At 50.8% G+C, this 20,268-nt stretch overlaps 1 protein-coding gene and 1 long non-coding RNA gene across 2 annotated transcripts in view; one reads left to right on the forward strand and one right to left on the reverse strand.

Moving 5' to 3' along the window:
- The window catches only part of CCM2 (CCM2 scaffold protein), a gene marked incomplete at its 5' end in the record, with an annotated part of 63,908 nt that overhangs the window by 18,394 nt on the left and 25,246 nt on the right, over nucleotides 1–20,268 (reverse strand).
- Nucleotides 3,258–9,332, forward strand: LOC141145643 (uncharacterized). The gene is made up of 3 exons (XR_012244582.1): nucleotides 3,258–3,391; nucleotides 7,160–7,282; nucleotides 9,143–9,332. It is a non-coding gene; the product is annotated as an uncharacterized lncRNA (long non-coding RNA).

The raw sequence follows: 20,268 nt of genomic DNA on the forward strand, positions 1-20,268 counted from the left end.
TCTGAGTGGAGGGACCTGATGGGGGTCTAGGGGTGTGATCTGAGTGGGGGAATCTGGGGGTGTGATCAGAGTGGAGGAATCTGGGGGTGTGATCAGAGTGGAGGGAATCTGGGGGTGTGATCAGAGTGGAGGGAATCTGGGGGTGTGATCAGAGTGGAGGAATCTGGGGTGTGATCAGTGTGGAGGGAATCTGGGGTGTGATCAGAGTGGGGGAATCTGGGGGTGTGATCAGAGTGGAGGGAATCTGGGGGTGTGATCAGAGCGGAGGGAATCTGGCGGTGTGATCAGAGCGGAGGGAATCTGGGGGTGTGATCAGAGTGGGGGGAATCTGGCGGTGTGATCAGAGTGGAGGGAATCTGGGGTGTGATCTGGGTGGGGGGAATCTGGGGTGTGATCAGAGTGGAGGGAATCTGGGGTGTGATCAGAGTGGAGGGAATCTGGGGGTGTGATCAGAGCGGAGGGAATCTGGCGGTGTGATCAGAGCGGAGGGAATCTGGGGGTGTGATCAGAGTGGGGGGAATCTGGCGGTGTGATCAGAGTGGAGGGAATCTGGGGGTGTGATCTGGGTGGGGGGAATCTGGGGGTGTGATCAGAGTGGAGGGAATCTGGGGGTGTGATCAGAGTGGAGGGAATCTGGGGTGTGATCTGGGTGGGGGGAATCTGGGGGTGTGATCAGAGTGGAGGGAATCTGGGGGTGTGATCAGAGTGGAGGGAATCTGGGGGTGTGATCTGAGTGGAGGGACCTGATGGGGGTCTAGGGGTGTGATCTGAGTGGGGGGAATCTGGGGGTGTGATCTGAGTGGAGGGAATCTGGGTTGTGATCTGAGTGGAGGGAATCTGGGGTTGTGATCTGAGTGGGGTGAATCTGGGGGTGTGATCTGAGTGGAGGGACCTGATGGGGGATCTGGGGGTGTGATCTGAGTGGGGGGAATCTGGGGGTGTGATCAGAGTGGAGGAAATCTGGGGGGAATCTGGGGGTGTGATCTGAGTGGGGGGAATCTGGGGGTGTGATCAGAGTGGAGGGAATCTGGGGGTGTGATCTGAGTGGGGGGAATCTGGGGGTGTGATCAGAGTGGAGGGAATCTGGGGTTGTGATCTGAGTGGAGGGAATCTGGGGGTGTGATCTGAGTGGAGGGACCTGATGGGGGATCTGGGGGTGTGATCTGAGTGGGGGGAATCTGGGGGTGTGATCAGAGTGGAGGAAATCTGGGGGGAATCTGGGGGTGTGATCTGAGTGGGGGGAATCTGGGGGTGTGATCAGAGTGGAGGGAATCTGGGGGTGTGATCTGAGTGGGGGGAATCTGGGGGTGTGATCAGAGTGGAGGGAATCTGGGGGTGTGATCAGAGTGGAGGGAATCTGGGGGTGTGATCTGAGTGGGGGGAATCTGGGGGTGTGATCTGAGTGGAGGGACCTGATGGGGGATCTGGGGGTGTGATCTGAGTGGGGGGAATCTGGGGGTGTGATCAGGGTGGAGGGAATCTGGGGGTGTGATCTGAGTGGGGTGAATCTGGGGGTGTGATCTGAGTGGAGGGACCTGATGGGGGATCTGGGGGTGTGATCAGAGTGGAGGGAATCTGGGGGTGTGATCTGAGTGGAGGGACCTGATGGGGGGTCTAGGGGTGTGATCTGAGTGGGGGGAATCTGGGGGTGTGATCAGAGTGGAGGAAATCTGGGGGTGTGATCAGAGTGGAGGGAATCTGGGGGTGTGATCAGAGTGGAGGGAATCTGGGGGTGTGATCAGAGTGGAGGGAATCTGGGGGTGTGATCAGAGTGGAGGGAATCTGGGGGTGTGATCAGAGTGGAGGGAATCTGGGGGTGTGATCAGTGTGGAGGGAATCTGGGGGTGTGATCAGAGTGGGGGGAATCTGGGGGTGTGATCAGAGTGGAGGGAATCTGGGGGTGTGATCAGAGCGGAGGGAATCTGGCGGTGTGATCAGAGCGGAGGGAATCTGGGGGTGTGATCAGAGTGGGGGGAATCTGGCGGTGTGATCAGAGTGGAGGGAATCTGGGGGTGTGATCTGGGTGGGGGGAATCTGGGGGTGTGATCAGAGTGGAGGGAATCTGGGGGTGTGATCAGAGTGGAGGGAATCTGGGGGTGTGATCTGGGTGGGGGGAATCTGGGGGTGTGATCAGAGTGGAGGGAATCTGGGGGTGTGATCAGAGTGGAGGGAATCTGGGGGTGTGATCTGAGTGGAGGGACCTGATGGGGGGTCTAGGGGTGTGATCTGAGTGGGGGGAATCTGGGGGTGTGATCTGAGTGGAGGGAATCTGGGGTTGTGATCTGAGTGGAGGGAATCTGGGGGTGTGATCTGAGTGGAGGGAATCTGGGGTTGTGATCTGAGTGGGGTGAATCTGGGGGTGTGATCTGAGTGGAGGGACCTGATGGGGGATCTGGGGGTGTGATCTGAGTGGGGGGAATCTGGGGGTGTGATCAGAGTGGAGGAAATCTGGGGGGAATCTGGGGGTGTGATCTGAGTGGGGGGAATCTGGGGGTGTGATCAGAGTGGAGGGAATCTGGGGGTGTGATCTGAGTGGGGGGAATCTGGGGGTGTGATCAGAGTGGAGGGAATCTGGGGTTGTGATCTGAGTGGAGGGAATCTGGGGGTGTGATCTGAGTGGAGGGACCTGATGGGGGATCTGGGGGTGTGATCTGAGTGGGGGGAATCTGGGGGTGTGATCAGAGTGGAGGAAATCTGGGGGGAATCTGGGGGTGTGATCTGAGTGGGGGGAATCTGGGGGTGTGATCAGAGTGGAGGGAATCTGGGGGTGTGATCTGAGTGGGGGGAATCTGGGGGTGTGATCAGAGTGGAGGGAATCTGGGGGTGTGATCAGAGTGGAGGGAATCTGGGGGTGTGATCTGAGTGGGGGGAATCTGGGGGTGTGATCAGAGTGGAGGGAATCTGGGGGGGATCTGGGAGTGTGATCAAAGTGGAGTCATCTAGGGGGTATCTGGGGGTGTGTGATCAGAAAAGGGGTATCTGGGGTGTGTGATCAGAGTGGGGGAGGTATCTGTGGGTGTAATTAGAGCAGGGGAGTATCTGGGGGGGGTTGATTAGGGTGGGGGTATCAAAGTCCAAGGGTTAGGAGTGGGGGGGGGCCACAAATGACTTGACTTGCCTCGGGTGCTGACAACCCACGCTACGCCCCTGCGTAGTTTGCCATCTGCAATGTGCCCCTGGTGAACAGAGGGGCCCTTTTCCTGACTGGATAAGTCAGGTATCTGATTGCTAACATTGTTATGTTGTTTTCCCATTCCAGATTGAAGACTTATCACAGCAAGTTCACAAGGCAGCCGCTGAGAAGTTCAAAGTCCCCATGGAACATTCCCCACTCATTACTGAGACCGCTCCAACACTGACCATCAAAGAGGAAAGTGAGGATGAGGAGGAGGTGAGAATACTAGATAATAGATGAATTAATAATTAATTCTGCCACACCTATCGGGGCCAGCAATGTACAAAGGTCTCTCATAGTCCTCGTGGTGAAAGTCTTACTTGAGATGTACAGAGCATGTCCATTCTTCTGAGGACCATCTACTTGTAGATGGTCCAAGTCTAGTCAAAGTCTTCGGTCTTCTGCCACTAGAGATGCTTAGAGGTCAATAAAGGGACACATTTATTAAAAACTGATAACTGTTGCCTCTCGGTAAGATTAAGTGTCCATCATAAGGTCACTGAAAAGAATTTCCTTGTTCATGGCTGTAGCGAGACGTCACCAACACACCAGGGATCTCCAAAATGGGTCCAAAGCTTTATTCACGGATCACATTATTACAGCAGAAGCGACACTTTGGAGCCTAACAGGACACCTTCATCAGGCATGTCACGTCATTAGGACCCATTCTGGAGATCCATAGTGTGCTGGTGACGTTCTCTCGCTTTGACTTTCTTGGGTTCCAGCCGATGGTCGCTGCAGCACCCGCTTACTACTGTTAGATATCAGCCTAGCTGACTGGAACAGGGAACAAAGCCTAACAGGTGGCTACAGCCGCATGAACTAACTCCTCCTCTGTGTCCTCCGGTCCCCCCCGTCCTCCTCCGGTCCCCCCCTCCTCCTCCAGTCCCCCCCGTCCTCCTCCGGTCCCCCCCCGTCCTCCTCCGGTCCCCCCCCCCGTCCTCCTCCGGTCCCCCCCCGTCCTCCTCCGGTCCCCCCCCGTCCTCCTCCGGTCCCCCCCCGTCCTCCTCCGGTCCCCCTCTGTGTCCTGCATGTGCTCCTCCGGTCCTCCTCGTCCTCCTCCGGTCCCCCTTTATGTCCTCCGTGTGCTCCTCCAGTCCCCCTCCTCCTCTGGCCCCCCTCTGTGTCCTCCGGCCCCCCCCCTCCTCCTCTGGCCCCCCTCTGTGTCCTCTGGCCCCCCTCCTCCTCTGGCCCCCCCCTGTGTCCTCCGGTCCCCCCCCCTCCTCCTCTGGTCCCCCCCTGTGTCCTCCGGTCCCCCCCCCTCCTCCTCTGGCCCCCCTCTGTGTCCTCCGGTCCCCCCGTCCTCCTCCAGTCCCCCTCTGTGTCCTCCGGCCCCCCCTCCTCCTCTGGCCCCCCCTCTGTGTCCTCCAGCCCCCCCCTCCTCCTCTGGCCCCCCCCTCCTCCTCTGGCCCCCCTCTGTGTCCTCCGGTCCCCCCGTCCTCCTCCAGTCCCCCTCTGTGTCCTCCGGCCCCCCCCTCCTCCTCTGGCCCCCCTCTGTGTCCTCCAGCCCCCCCCTCCTCCTCTGGCCCCCCGTGTCCTCCGGTCCCCCCCCCTCCTCCTCTGGCCCCCCTCTGTGTCCTCCGGTCCCCCCGTCCTCCTCCAGTCCCCCTCTGTGTTCTCCTTGTGCTCCTCTGGCCCCCCTCTGTGTCCTCCAGTCCCCCCCGTCCTCCTCCCGTCCCCCTCTGTGCTCCTCCGCACCCCTCACCCCAGATCTTTCAGGATGGAGACATATATGTCTTGTACCGGCTCCTTCCTTTTCTGAATGGACATAGTCACTGACTGTCCATTCATAACTGAGCACCGTAATTTGTGTTTCCTCCGCTTCAGTTTATGAATGGAGAGAAGCCTCTGCCTCCGGTCCATTCATCTTTAGTGCAGCTGAGGCTGCAGAGAAATGGAATGGGGAATCCGTGTCCTCGGTCCCTTTCCCTGTCTCATAGGAGAGATGTCAGGGGTCTGTTTAGACGCCTGACTAAAGCCCCCCCAAACAGGGTTGATAAAAAAAAAAAAAAAAAAACATTGTAATAAATAAATATTTAAAAGTACAATTGTAAAAATGTTATTATTTTTACAATTTTACTTTTAAATATTTATTACAATGTTTCCTTTTTTTTTTTAAATAAAAATAAATAAAAATAACATAAAAACACTGACACTGTCCACTCCCCCCCCCCCAAAAAAAAAAAGAAAGCATTGTTAAAAAACAAAAAACAAAAAACATTTTTAAATTGTAAAAAATAGTCAAAAAAAATTAATAAAAAATAAAAAATTGTAAAATAAAAAAATACTGACACAGTCCACGCCTCATCAGTGCCACCTATCAGCGCCAATCAGTGCTGCATATTAGTGCCACTATCACATGACATTAAAAAAAAGGTATCAGTACTTGTACTTGGTCTTAAAAAAGTGGTGTCGGTGCAACCTCAATAAAAAACTGACGCGGCAGACTTTGTGAAAATGTATATTTTTGTCATTCTCCAAACGTTTGGCCACGGCTGTAGATGCAGTTTTATCACCCTAGGATAGGAGATATTCAAGAACTACAGAACACCTTTCCCTCGCCTAATCTCCAGTAACATAGGGGGTAAAGCATGGGCATCCGCAGGTAGGGGCAAGGGGGGTCAAGTGCCCCCCCCCCCGAATCAGGGATCGGATCTTAAATTCAGTACAGTTGCATCGATATCGGGGTGCGGGTAGCCTGCACCCGGGTGCCACCTGCCAGTAGGGTGACACCATCAAGGTGCTGTCAAGCCCACCCATCAGTGTAATCTGACTTCGGGCTCTTTTCCCTGCTCAGTCCAGCAGAAAACTCGGCGGCGCTGTGACAGGAGAAAAGCGAGCTGCGGGCTGTCAGAGGTTTACCCCGGTCGCCCCCCTTTCTCCTGTCGGGGAGAAGAGACAGCGGCAAGATTCCCCACCCAGCTTCCTGCCCGCTCAGTTCCTTCCCTATTGGCCATAACCGAGGGCCGATCAAAAGGAGACTAGGAGAGGAGAGCATCATGGGACATGTAGTCCCAAAGATTGCTGGCCCCATTTTCCACAGGGAGGAGGCTACAGCTCGATCAAGAGAGAGATTGAGAGACTGCAGCCTGGAAAAAAACTGAGGGAGAGAGTGCAAAGAACAAGGAGTGTGCTGGGCGGATGCCAGAGAGAGAGCCACGCTGCCCATTGCCACCAGAGACAGAGCCACGTTGCCCAGCGCCACCAGAGAGAGAGCCACGCTGCCCAGCGCCACCAGAGAGAGAAAGTCTGAGCCACTACCAGGGTACAGACAAGTTACACTACTGACCAGAGTCGCCCCGGGGGAACCTAGAGTGAGCGATCGTCCAGCCGGAGGGATCAGTACTGTAATTTTGCTGGGTCTGGTAAAAGGGCCTGTTGGCCATTATCCATTACTTATCCTAGGGACTGTACTACGTCTGCAGTCTCTGACCATGATAATGTGATAATGACATTGTCGAAAAGGGGCAGGGCATGGGTGACCCTTCAATTATGCCCCCCCCCCTCCCCCCGAAAAAAGTTCTGTAGTCCAAAGAAAGTGAGATAATGAGAGCTCATAATATTGTTTGAGGTAACTTAGGACAGCATTGTACTTCTGGCAAGATTAACAAGTATGGGTTTGCACTTATTGAACAGATATTGAAAAAGAACCAATAAGAGAGCAGCCTTGTAAAGGTTTGCCTACCCATTAAGGCTCCGCCCATACGCGTGTTTGCCAGGAACGCGCTTCCCATTAATTGTTCATGGCACCCCCCAAATATCCGCTAACACGTGCTCGAAACCGCATGGTGCTGCAACCATGAAAAAAAGGGTGAGGAACATCTTTAGTGGGTTCCTCATGCATTGAAATGAACGGGTTGCCCTACAGGTGGGAACTTATGAAAGATACTGTAGAAGTGACTTGAACTATTTGTTCAGCTCAAGCTGCGGCTCCACTGGGCCAGGACTTCCACCTCCATTACCACCATCCTCTTGTACTTGCAGGTTGACGAGAGCGGACTGGAAGTCAGAGACATCGAGCTGGTGATGGCGCAGGCCAACGTCTCCCGAGCAAAGGCGGTGCGGGCGCTCCGACACAACAACAACGACATCGTAAACGCCATCATGGTAAGGATCGTGCTCCGCCTGGTCCCGTCTCTGTACGTTTACGGCCATCCAGGCCATCAACACCCTAAAAAAAAGGTGGGGAGATCTTCCCAAAAACCTCGAGGGCGAGTCTCAGTTCTAAAGACAGGGCCTCATCTCTTATTGGAACGAGGTGGAATGGAATAGTCAAATGGTACTCATTCATAAAGAAGAGTGAATGGGCAAAAAATACCAAATTATGGCCACTGGATGCAGCTGACAATCATATCAAATAGTATTCATTTCCTACGATCGTCCGCTCTATCATGCAGCTATGATGAGGTATTTTCCTGGATTCACTCTTCGTTATAAATGAAAAACGTTTGACCTAGGGAGAAAATAGCCTAGTGCCACACCTACGCCTAGCATTGGTGGTCAGGCACAATAGCTGGCCTCTGTTTTCTTCACCTACACAGTGCCATGAGAAAGTATTCATACCCCTTGAAATGTTCCACATTTTCTCATGTTATAACCAAAAACGTAAATGTATTTTATTGGGATTTTATGTGATAGACCAACACAAAGTGTCACATAATTGTGAAGTGGAAGGAAAATGATAAATTATACAAATAAATACTGACACTAATGATGGGGCACTATTCCTCCCAATGATACAAATTATGGGGCACTATTCCTCCCAATGATACCAATGATGGGGCACTATTCCTCCCACTGACACCAATGATGGGACACTATTCCTTCCGCTGACACCAATGATGGGGCACTATTCCTCCCACTGACACCGATGATGGGACACTATTCCTCCCAATGATACCAATGATGGGGCACTATTCCTCCCACTGATTCAAATGATGGGACACTATTCCTTCCGCTGACACCAATGATGGGGCACTATTCCTCCCACTGACACCGATGATGGGGCACTATTCCTCCCAATGATACCAATGATGGGACACTATTCCTCCCACTGATTCAAATGATGGGACACTATTCCTTCCGCTGACACCAATGATGGGGCACTATTCCTCCCACTGACACCGATGATGGGACACTATTCCTCCCAATGATACCAATGATGGGGCACTATTCCTCCCAATGATACCAATGATGGGGCACTATTCCTCCCGCTGACACCAATGAGGGAGCACTATTCCTCCCAATGATACAAATGATGGGACACTATTCCTCTCACTGACACCAATGATGGGGCACTATTCCTCCCAATGATACAAATGATGGGACACTATTCCTCCCACTGATTCAAATGATGGGACACTATTCCTCCCACTGACACCAATGATGGGGCACTATTCCTCCCACTGACACCAATGATGGGACACTATTCCTCCCACTGATTCAAATGATGGGACACTATTCCTTCCGCTGACACCAATGATGGGGCACTATTCCTCCCAATGATAGCAATGATGGGGCACTATTCCTCCCGCTGACACCAATGAGGGAGCACTATTCCTCCCACTGACACCAATGATGGGACACTATTCCTCCCGCTGACACCAATGATGGGGCACTATTCCTCCTACTGATACAGTACCAATGATGGGGCATGATTTTTCCCTATTGATTCCAATGATGGGGCACCATTCCTCCCACTGATGCCAGGACATTTTCTTCTCCCAACAGCTACAAAGTCCCCCCCCCCCCCCAAAGTTTGAATGACTGTAAACCAGTCCTTGAACCGTTTGGAGACCCCTGATCAACAGGGTAGTCAGCATAGGGCTTAGAATGGGGATGGGAGCGGGTTTAAGCTTACATAGTATTTGACTGGACTTCTACTTTAGGAATAATGGGAAGTGCTGGTGGAAGGTCAGAGTGTTGCTCCCAAGGTCGCTGATTTGCATCTCTCTTTTTGTTTTGTAGGAACTGACTATGTAGCTGCTGGTCAGACTGGACCCCTCCCCTCCCCCTCCGAGAACCTTCAAGCCTCTTCTTCTTCCTGCCTCACTCTGTATAGTGCACAGCTGATCATTAACTCCCCCTCTGTATTAGACATATACTCCGAGTAGGATGCACCAACTATGCTGCTCAATAAACCGTGCTGATACATCCACATTGTGCCGGGACTTTATTTATGGAGGGGGGCGTGGCTTCCCAGCTCACAGCGCTCCGGTCCGAAACGCGTCAGTGCAAACAAATCAGTTATAAAGTAATAGAAAAGCAGCATCTCTATGTAGAGAGTCCAACCGATACACTCCGCCCCGTATGAAGTATAGAATATTGACGGGAGGTTTTCTTTAATAGAGTAAGGGTGGGAGGACTAGTACCGATCTCCCTAAAGTTCTAAACAAAAATGTTGCAACTTACCGGTCATTAGCTGTGGTGGCTGCCTTGGTTTTATTTTTTGCTTGGTGACAATACTCACTCATTAAACTGCACTTGAAGATCTGCGTTGTGATTCTAGCCACTTGCTGACCGCTATATATATATATATATATATATATATATAAATAAAGTATGTCACAAAAGTTAGTACACCCCTCACATTTTTGTAAATCTTTTCTTCTATCTTTTCATGTGACAACACTGAAGAAATGACACTTGTCTACAATGTAAAGTAGTGAGTGTACAGCTTGTATAACAGTGTAAATTTGCTGTCCCCTCAAAATAACTCAACACACAGCCATTAATGTCTAAACCGCTGGCAACAAAAGTCAGTACACCCCCAAGTGAAAATCTCCAAACTGGGCCCAATTAGCCATTTTCCCTCCCCCGTGTCATGTGACTCGTTAGTGTTACAAGGTCTCAGGTGTGAATGGGGAGCAGGTGTGTTAAATTTGCTGTTATCGCTCTCACTCTCTCATACTGGTCACTGGAAGTTCAACATGGCACCTCATGGCAAAGAACTCTCTGAGGATCTGAAAAAAAAGAATTGTTGCTCTACATAAAGATGGCCTAGGCCAATGATGGCAAACCTTGGCACTCCAGATGTTTTGGAACTACATTTCCCATGACGCTCACCCACACTGTAGTGTAGTTGAGCATCATGGGAAATGTAGTTCCAAAACATCTGGGGTGCCAAGGTTCGCCATCAACGGCCTAGGCTATAAGAAGATTGCCAAGACCCTGAAACTGAGCTGCAGCACGGTGGCCAAGACCATCCAGCGGTATAACAGGACAGGTTCCACTCAGAACAGGCCTCGCCATGGTCCACCAAAGAAGTTGAGGTCACGTGCTCAGCGTCATATCCAGAGGTTGTCTTTGGAAAATAGACATATGAGTGCCGACAGCATTGCTGCAGAGGTTGTAGGGGTGGGGGGTCAGCCTGTCAGTGCTCAGACCATACGCCGCACACTGCATCAAATTGGTCTGCATGGCTGTCGTCCCAGAAGGAAGCCTCTTCTAAAGATGATGAACAAGAAAGACCACAAACAGTTTGCTGAAGACAAGCAGACTAAGGACATGGATTACTGGAACCATGTCCTGTGGTCTGATGAGACCAAGATAAACGTATTTGGTTCAGATGGTGACAAGCGTGTGTGGGGGCAACCAGGTGAGGAGGACAAAGACAAGTGTGTCTTGTCTACAGTCAAGCATGGTGGTGGGAGTGTCATGGTCTGGGGCTGCATGAGTGCTGCCGGCACTGGGGGGCTACAGAACATTGAGGGAACCATGAATGCCAACATGTACTGTGATATACTGAAGCAGAGCATGATCCCCTCCCTTCAGAGACTGGACCGCAGGGCAGTATTCCAACATGATAACCATCCCAAACACACCTCCAAGACCACCACTGCCTTGCTAAAGAAGCTGAGGGTAAAGGTGATGGACTGGCCAAGCATGTCTCCAGACCTAAACCCTATTGATCATCTGTGGGGCATCCTCAAACGGAAGGTGGAGGAGCGCAAGGTCTCTAACACCCACCAGCTAAGGAGGTGAGGGGGACGACTCCCCACCTCCCGCGGTGTTTCTTAGGGTGTTTCCGCTGGTTCGCCCGAGAAATGCTCCCATAAGCGAGTTAACACTCTTTGATCGACGTCACTTCTGGTCCAGGCTGGAAAATCAAAAACATCTTTTTGATCTCTTGCGTTTAAAGGTAAAGAAGAGATGTGGGGGTCTTTTTGACCCCCACATTTCCCCATAAAGAGGATGTCACCCCTTATTTCTATTACAGGGGTTAGAAATGGGTCATTTTCGGTAATCAGTATTTTTTTTAGCACTCGCCAATACCAATTACCGATACCTACCGCAACTGTTTCTGTTTACACTTCATATCAGTCCAGCAATTGTACAAAGCATTGAAAAGTTATTTAGAAATTTAAATCCATTTATTTTTAGCGCTTTTTTCAATGTGAATCCTGTAAATATATGTTAAAGGTGTAAAAGGTTAAAGGTATAAAAATATTATCGAACAAAGCAAACAAAAAAAAAAGAAAAATGTTTTAATTAATAGTTTATAAAATACAAGTGAAAAAAAATAAAAATAAAAAAATCCAAAGCAAACAAAAAAAAAAAAAGTATCGGCGCATCCCTAATGAATTCTTCTATTCCATAATACAGTGCTGGAGATAAAGCGATAGGCATTCGCATCCCTCTCCATTTCTTGTGTGTTCAGTGCCAGGTTTCCCGATCTGAGGAGGGTCGCACCGCTTCAGTCTTCTAGCCCGGGTCGCACGGCGGCCGTAGTGTTTGCATCTTTGATGGCAAGCGCCCCTGCGATTTCTGAACACTGAAGTGTCGAGTTTCTATTCTATGGTTGAGATTTCAGTACAGTGGAGGGCGGCACTGCCAGCTCATTTCAGAAAGCTCACTAAATTTCTGGAATATCAAGCGTCGCTCCTCCTTTTGTGGTGCCCCTTCCGTTGTACTCTATGGCTGTATATTATAGGGAAGTTGAGAAAACTGCAGTGCTCCAAACCTTACGTCACTGGTAGACATGTGGTCTGCTGTACTACTAAACCCCCTCCTCTCCTGTCTATAAGCTTGCAGAGCAGCAAGCCTGATTTCGTCTTTCAGCTGTTGTGTGAGCTGGCCTAAACTGAAATAGGGCTTCACAATCTTGAAGGAGTATAAAAGGGATGAGAGCGTCACAGATCTAATAAGTCTTTATTGCACACGACGGGAAGTTAAATCCAACGCGTTTTGGGGGCTCAGAACTCTCTTTTCATCAGGGCTTAGAAGATGGTAGCAGTCAATGGAGAGAATAGAAGGCAACCAAATGGTGAAAAAAAAAAAAGATCTGGCTCCCGGTCATAGATTGAGTCCCTTTCATTTTACATTTTGTTGTCTATTATTCTCTCTCATTTACAGTCAACATCTAAGCCCTGATGAAGGGGGTTTTGGGCCCCTGAACCGCGGTGGCTTTTAATTCTGATGACTTGTCATGTGCAACAAAATATTTTTTTTTTTAAGCTCCGCAGTGTAGCGGAGGAGCAATAAAAAAAAAAAGTGAGCACACAATAAGAGAACCACAACAAAGTGCACTGGGTGTAAACATGGAGGAGAAAGGACCCTAAGCCCCGATTCCCCAGGGTGCAAGACTCCTGACAGGTCCACCGAGCCGAACCCCGTTCTTCAGGGCACCTGCCGAGGCAAGGTCCATTCCAATACTAGGAGGGAGAGCCTGACCATAACGTTCCAAGACTTTCAGGGCAAGTCCAAGGACCTACACCAGGGGGGTGCCCAACGTTTTAAAGAGTGAGGGCCACTTAAGCACCTTGGTAACCGGTCGCAGGCCACAATGAGTGCTCCGGGCGGGTGACAGGTCTATGTCTACTCTGTATATGCAGACACAGCCTGCTCCACTCTATGGGCCCTCCAATCCAATCAGACGGAAGGGGGGGGGGGGGGGTAGTTACCTTTTTTTTTTTTTTTCAGCAGATCTGAGATTGGAGGTAGGCGGGTGAAAACGGACACAAATCCATTTACATCTGCCGCTCCATCGGACTGAATGTGTGAAACGGACCTAAGGCTGCTTTCACACTGATGTGCTGCGGGTTCCCCGCACTGTGGGTGCAGGGCAGTGCACCTGTGTCTTTCCTGCGGGGTTAGCTGCACTGTTCCATAGACTTCCATTATATCCTGCAGGGGTGGTGCACTTCCTGAAAGCACCCCCCACCCCAGGTAATAACAGAAGTCTATGGGTCAGTGCAGGTAATAACAGAAGTCTATGGCTCAGTGCAGGTAATAACAGAAGTCTATGGCTCAGTGCAGGTAATAATAGAAGTCTATGGCTCAGTGCAGGTAATAATAGAAGTCTATGGGTCAGTACAGGTAATAACAGAAGTCTATGGGTCAGTACAGGTAATAATAGAAGTCTATGGCTCAGTGCAGGTAATAATAGAAGTCTATGGGTCAGTACAGGTAATAACAGAAGTCTATGGGTCAGTGCAGGTAATAATAGAAGTCTATGGCTCAGTGCAGGTAATAATAGAAGTCTATGGGTCAGTACAGGTAATAACAGAAGTCTATGGGTCAGTGCAGGTAATAATAGAAGTCTATGGCTCAGTGCAGGTAATAATAGAAGTCTATGGGTTAGTACAGGTAATAACAGAAGTCTATGGGTCAGTACAGGTAATAACAGAAGTCTATGGGTCAGTGCAGGTAATAACAGAGGTCTATGGCTCAGTGCAGGTAATAACAGAAGTCTATGGGTTAGTACAGGTAATAACAGAAGTCTATGGGTCAGTACAGGTAATAACAGAAGTCTATGGGTCAGTGCAGGTAATAACAGAAGTCTATGGGTCAGTACAGGTAATAACAGAAGTCTATGGGTCAGTACAGGTAATAACAGAGGTCTATGGCTCAGTGCAGGTAATAACAGAAGTCTATGGGTTAGTACAGGTAATAACAGAAGTCTATGGGTCAGTACAGGTAATAACAGAAGTCTATGGGTCAGTGCAGGTAATAACAGAAGTCTATGGCTCAGTACAGGTAATAACAGAAGTCTATGGGTCAGTACAGGTAATAACAGAGGTCTATGGCTCAGTGCAGGTAATAATAGAAGTCTATGGGTCAGTACAGGTAATAACAGAAGTCTATGGGTCAGTACAGGTAATAACAGAAGTCTATGGGTCAGTACAGGTAATAACAGAAGTCTATGGCTCAGTACAGGTAATAACAGAGGTCTATGGCTCAGTCAGTACAGGTAATAACAGAAGTCTATGGGTCAGTACAGGTAATAACAGAAGTCTATGGGTCAGTGCAGGTAATAACAGAAGTCTATGGGTCAGTACAGGTAATAACAGAGGTCTATGGCTCAGTACAGGTAATAACAGAGGTCTATGGCTCAGTTCAGGTAATAACAGAAGTCTATGGGTTAGTACAGGTAATAACAGAAGTCTATGGGTCAGTGCAGGTAATAACAGAAGTCTATGGGTCAGTGCAGGTAATAACAGAAGTCTATGGGTCAGTGCAGGTAATAACAGAAGTCTATGGCTCAGTACAGGTAATAACAGAAGTCTATGGCTCAGTACAGGTAATAACAGAAGTCTATGGCTCAGTACAGGTAATAACAGAAGTCTATGGGTTAGTACAGGTAATAACAGAAGTCTATGGGTTAGTACAGGTAATAACAGAAGTCTATGGGTCAGTGCAGGTAATAACAGAAGTCTATGGGTCAGTGCAGGTAATAACAGAAGTCTATGGCTCAGTACAGGTAATAACAGAAGTCTATGGCTCAGTACAGGTAATAACAGAAGTCTATGGCTCAGTACAGGTAATAATAGAAGTCTATGGGTCAGTACAGGTAATAATAGAAGTCTATGGGGCTCAGTACAGGTAATAACAGAAGTCTATGGCTCAGTGCAGGTAACCCGCAGGCACATTGTATTGCACTGGCGGATCAGTCTGAAAACAGCCCAGTGCAGATGGTGTACCAGTGTAGAGAATAGAAATGCTCATTGCCGTTAGATTGTAATTAAAAACTGACCTCAATCTACACTTATTCCTCAGGATTCCTGCAGGTATCGCTGACTGCTGCTCTCCCCCCAGGGTGGGTATGGCTGGCGGCTGCTGCTCATCCCCAGGGCGGGTGTGGCTGGCGGCTGCTGCTCTCCCCCAGGGCGGGTGTGGCTGGCGGCTGCTGCTCATCCCCAGGGCGGGTGTGGCTAGCGGCTGCTGCTCTCCCCCAGGGCGGGTGTGGCTGGCGGCTGCTGCTCATCCCCAGGGCGGGTGTGGCTGGCGGCTGCTGCTCATCCCCAGGGCGGGTGTGGCTGGCGGCTGCTGCTCATCCCCAGGGCGGGTATGGCTGGCGGCTGCTGCTCTCCCCCAGAGAAGGTAAGGCTGGCGGCTGCTGCTCTCCCCCAGGGCGGGTATGGCTGGCGGTTGCTGCTGCTCTCCCCCAGGGCGGGTATGACTGGCGGCTGCTGCTGCTCTCCCCCAGGGCGGGTATGGCTGGTGGCCGCTGCTGCCCCACCAGGGCGGGTATGGCTGAAGGCTGCTGCTGTCCCCCAGGGCGGCTATTGCTGGTGGCTGCTGCTCTCCCCCAGGGCGGGTATGGCTGGCGGCTGCTGCCCCCCAGGGCGGCTATTGCTGGTGGCTGCTGCTCTCCCCCAGGGCAGGTATGGCTGGCGGCTGCTGCCCCCCAGAGCAGGTATGACTGGTGGCCGCTGCTGCCCCCCCAGGGAGGGTATGGCTGGAAGCTACTGCTGCTGCTCTCCCCCCAGGGCGGGTATGGCTGGCGGCTGCTGCTCTCCCCCCAGGGCGGGTATTGCTGGCGGCTGCTGCTCTCCCCCCAGGGCGGGTATGGCTGGCGGCTGCTGCTCTCCCCCCCAGGGCGGGTATGGCTGGCGGCTGCTGCTCTCCCCCAGGGCGGGTATGGCTGGCGGCTGCTGCTCTCCCCCCAGGGCGGGTATGGCTGGCGGCTGCTGCTCTCCCCCCAGGGCGGGTATGGCTGGCAGCTGCTGCTCTCCCCCCAGGGCGGGTATGGCTGGCGGCTGCTGCTACTCTTCTCCAGGGCGGGTATGGCTGGCGGCTGCTGCTCTCCCCCCAGGGCGGGTATGGCTGGCAGTTGCTGCTCTCCCCCCAGGGCGGGTATTGCTGGCGGCTGCTGCTACTCTTCTCCAGGGCGGGTATGGCTGTCGGCTGCTGTCCCAGGAGTCAGAGTGCATTTGTGACAGGAGCCGGCACTATTCAGGAAGCATTGGCATGCTTCCCCTACTGCTGGCTACATTCTTCAGACTGATGCTCTAAGAATAGCGGGTCAGGAACATCAGAGGGCGCAGTGGTTGGGCACCCCTGACCTCCTAAATCGGGAGCGAGTAAAGTGCGTAGTGCCCAGTGAACTATTCTAACACCCCTAAACTACCACTCTGGGGGTACGGGCACCGCAGGCTTTTACTTACTGGACTCGCCCTAAATCTGTGGCGCCCTCGTCCTTTTTATATTTTTTGGGACAACGCCAGCCAGGGTCTCCCCCAAGATTGCCCCAGCTTACAGAGAGCGGCCTTCAAAATTTGTACTCCAAACCCCATCTTACCCACCAATGGAATGGGTTCAGCACCCCCTTTGTCAAATTACGTTACGAGGAAAAAGTGAACCAAATAGTGTTTTTCCTTATTTGCCCAGATATTTAGGTGTCTTGTCATCCTATAGATGAGAAGAGAGCAGACGGAGACACGGACTCATGTAGATGCACACATTTATTTACAGATACAAATAATACATACAAAATAAAGCATATAGACAGCCCAGTAAACAAAGTGTATAAAAGCACTGGATAAAAACTGGAATGAAAACCCACAAAACACACAAACCCCCCCCCCCCGGCACACAATGCCCAGCAATCAGAGGAAAAAAAAAAGCCTTCAATGAAACGCACTTCACTGATCTAAAAGGGAGAGAACCTTTAAAGCCAGCCGGAAAACATTCTGATTGGACAGTAGGGATCACTCAATCAGCAGAAGGGCCAGGTTGGCGCAGACCATGCAGTTTCATGGAGAAAACGTGACGCGGGTTTGCGCTGCATTCAGCTAAGGCAATGGTCTCCAAACTATGGCCGGGGGCCAGATGCGGCCCTATGCTTGCCTTTATCTGGCCCTTGGGACACTTTTCCTCCAGCTGACACCAATAATAGGACACCATTGATGGAGCATTATTCCTCCCATTCATACCACCGAGGCTCTATTGGTATGAATGGGATGGGGCATGGTTTACTCCCACTTACCCCACAGGGTCACTATTCCTCCCACTGACACCAATCATGGAGCACTATTCCTCCCACTGACACCAATGATGGGACACTATTCCTCCCACTGACACCAATGATGGGACACTATTCCTCCCACTGACACCAATGATGGGACACTATTCCTCCCACTGACACCAATGATGGGACACTATTCCTCCCACTGATACCAATGATGGGGCACTATTCCTCCCACTGACACCAATGATGGGACACTATTCCTCCCACTAATACCAATGATGGGACACTATTCCTCCCACTGACACCAATGATGGGGCACTATTTCTCCCACTGACACCAATGATGGGGCACTATTCCTTCCATTGACACCAGTGATGGGACACTATTCCTCCCACTGACACCAATGATGGGGCACTATTCCTTCCATTGACACCAATGATGGGGCACTATTCCTCCCACTGACACCAATGATGGGTCACTATTCCTCCCACTGACACCAATCATGGAGCACTATTCCTCCCACTGATACAAATGATAGGGCACTATTCCTCCCACTGACACCAATGATGGGTCACTATTCCTCCCACTGACACCAATCATGCAGCACTATTCCTCCCATTGACACCAATGATGGGACACTATTCCTTCCATTGACACCAATGATGGGACACTATTCCTTCCATTGACACCAATGATGGGGCACTATTCCTCCCACTGACACCAATGATGGGACACTATTCCTCCCACTGACACCAATGATGGGACACTATTCCTCCCACTGACACCAATGATGGGACACTATTCCTCCCATGGACACCACCGATGGGGCGCTAGTCCTCCCCCGCTGACACCATCAAAAAAAATGAGGCATGCTGGTAGTTGGTGGGGTTACCAGGGCTGGCTTTTTTGCTTGCCAGTGTCCAATCCAACATTAGTAGGCAGTTGAAGAGTCTCCCCCGCTGACACCATCAATGGGGCGCTAAGTCCTCCCCCGCTGACACCATCAATGGGGCGCTAGTCCCCCCCGCTGACCCCATCAATGGGGCGCTAGTCCTCCCCCGCTGACACCATCAATGGGGCGCTAAGTCCTCCCCCGCTGACACCATCAATGGGGCGCTAGTCCCCCCCGCTGACACCATCAATGGGGCGCTAGTCCTCCCCCGCTGACACCATCAATGGGGCGCTAGTCCTCCCCCGCTGACACCATCAATGGGGCGCTAGTCCTCCCCCGCTGACACCATCAATGGGGCGCTAGTCCTCCCCCGCTGACACCATCAATGGGGCGCTAGTCCTCCCCCGCTGACACCATCAATGGGGCGCTAGTCCTCCCCCGCTGACACCATCAATGGGGGGCTAGTCCTCCCCCGCTGACACCATCAATGGGGGGCTAGTCCTCCCCCGCTGACACCATCAAAAAAATGAGGCATGCTGGTAGTTGGTGGGGTTACTAGGGCTGGCCTACTTTTTTTTGCTGGCCAGTGTCCAATCCAACATTAGTAGGCAGTAATGAGGGGGGAAGTAAGAGATGCTGTCCACTAAAAAGGCAATTATAAATCGCTCTTCTAGGCAGGTAAGCGCCCTTAGGAATTTTTCGAGGTCACCCATGCTAGCTCGGCATCCAAAGCACAAATCAAAACAGAGCAAAGTGGGACTGGAGAAGAGACCGGCCTTCTGGTGAGATTTCTTTAATGAGGTCACGGGTAACTTAAATCCCCAATTTTACATTATATGGTATAAATGGAGCCTGGTGGAATGGGGGGGGGGGATAGAAACCACTGTAAGTGGTGGGGGGGTCCTGGAGTTCATCTTTAACAAAATCACGATTAAACTTTCAGATACAGAAAAGGAAAAATCTGAAAACACGCCGGTATTCTGCCAATCATTTAAATATTAAAAAAAAAAAAAATACACATACACCACAAGTAACATTCTAACAGAAAAACTGCAACAGCCAACTTAATAAAAACACTGAAACACCCTCTCGGTGCGTAACACGACCGGCTTTGGCACGCTGGCGGTAAACTGGGAAAGACGGACGAGTGGAATCAGGAATCCGCCACTTGTAACCGACCAAATAAAAGGTTGGCTGTTTCTTGTAAACATGACTTTGTATAAAGCGTGTAACAAACTGACGATCCAAACCAAACCGCGCCTCGCCAGGCAGCTCCGGTAACCACGCTACCAGCTGTGAAATTCACTGCCCCGTGAGCACAGCACCTTCATTTAGACTAATGCCACCAAAGTAATTGTGCATCTGCATGAAGCTTTCTGGAATTGAACCAATTACCTAAAGCGACGTCCATTTTTATTGAGGTGTTCTCTACCCCAGGGGGACAAAGCACATGGCTTTCCGAAAACACAGCTAGCAAGGAGATAGCTGCTTTGACAAACTGCGGTTTTCTTTTCCCGCCCCAGAGGAACAGAACTCCTTGCTAGTTGGGTTGTCGGAACGTCAAGGAGGGAAGAGCGGTGCCCTTGTCTGACCTCATCGCTAGGCTTAGACAGCACCTAGGATGATGGAACAAATCACATGTACTTTCCCTTTCCCTGCTGGGGAACAGAAGACCTGAAGAAATATTGAAATGGTACGACTTCTTTAATAATGGCATGGTAATGTTGATCTCAGTCAGGTAATAGATATTCTAACTAATTGTGAGGTGAGGTGAGGACCAAAGGAAGGCGTTCTTCATAACAGCATTCTTTTTAATTGTGTTTTGAGAATATGGATATTTCTATGTATACTTATTATTTGTTTAATTTTTTTCATTATCAATAAAAAGCGTTGGTCTTTAAACTGCACACAGCTCCAATGTAGCCATCTGTTTAATTTGGTGGCATTACTCTAGTCAACAGATTATTTGGTCACAAGGATTTGGGCAGGGTGAGACGATAAAGACCTTCT

Source organism: Aquarana catesbeiana, linkage group LG05, assembly GCF_042186555.1.
Source record: "Aquarana catesbeiana isolate 2022-GZ linkage group LG05, ASM4218655v1, whole genome shotgun sequence".
NCBI classification, from domain to species: Eukaryota; Metazoa; Chordata; class Amphibia; order Anura; family Ranidae; genus Aquarana; species Aquarana catesbeiana.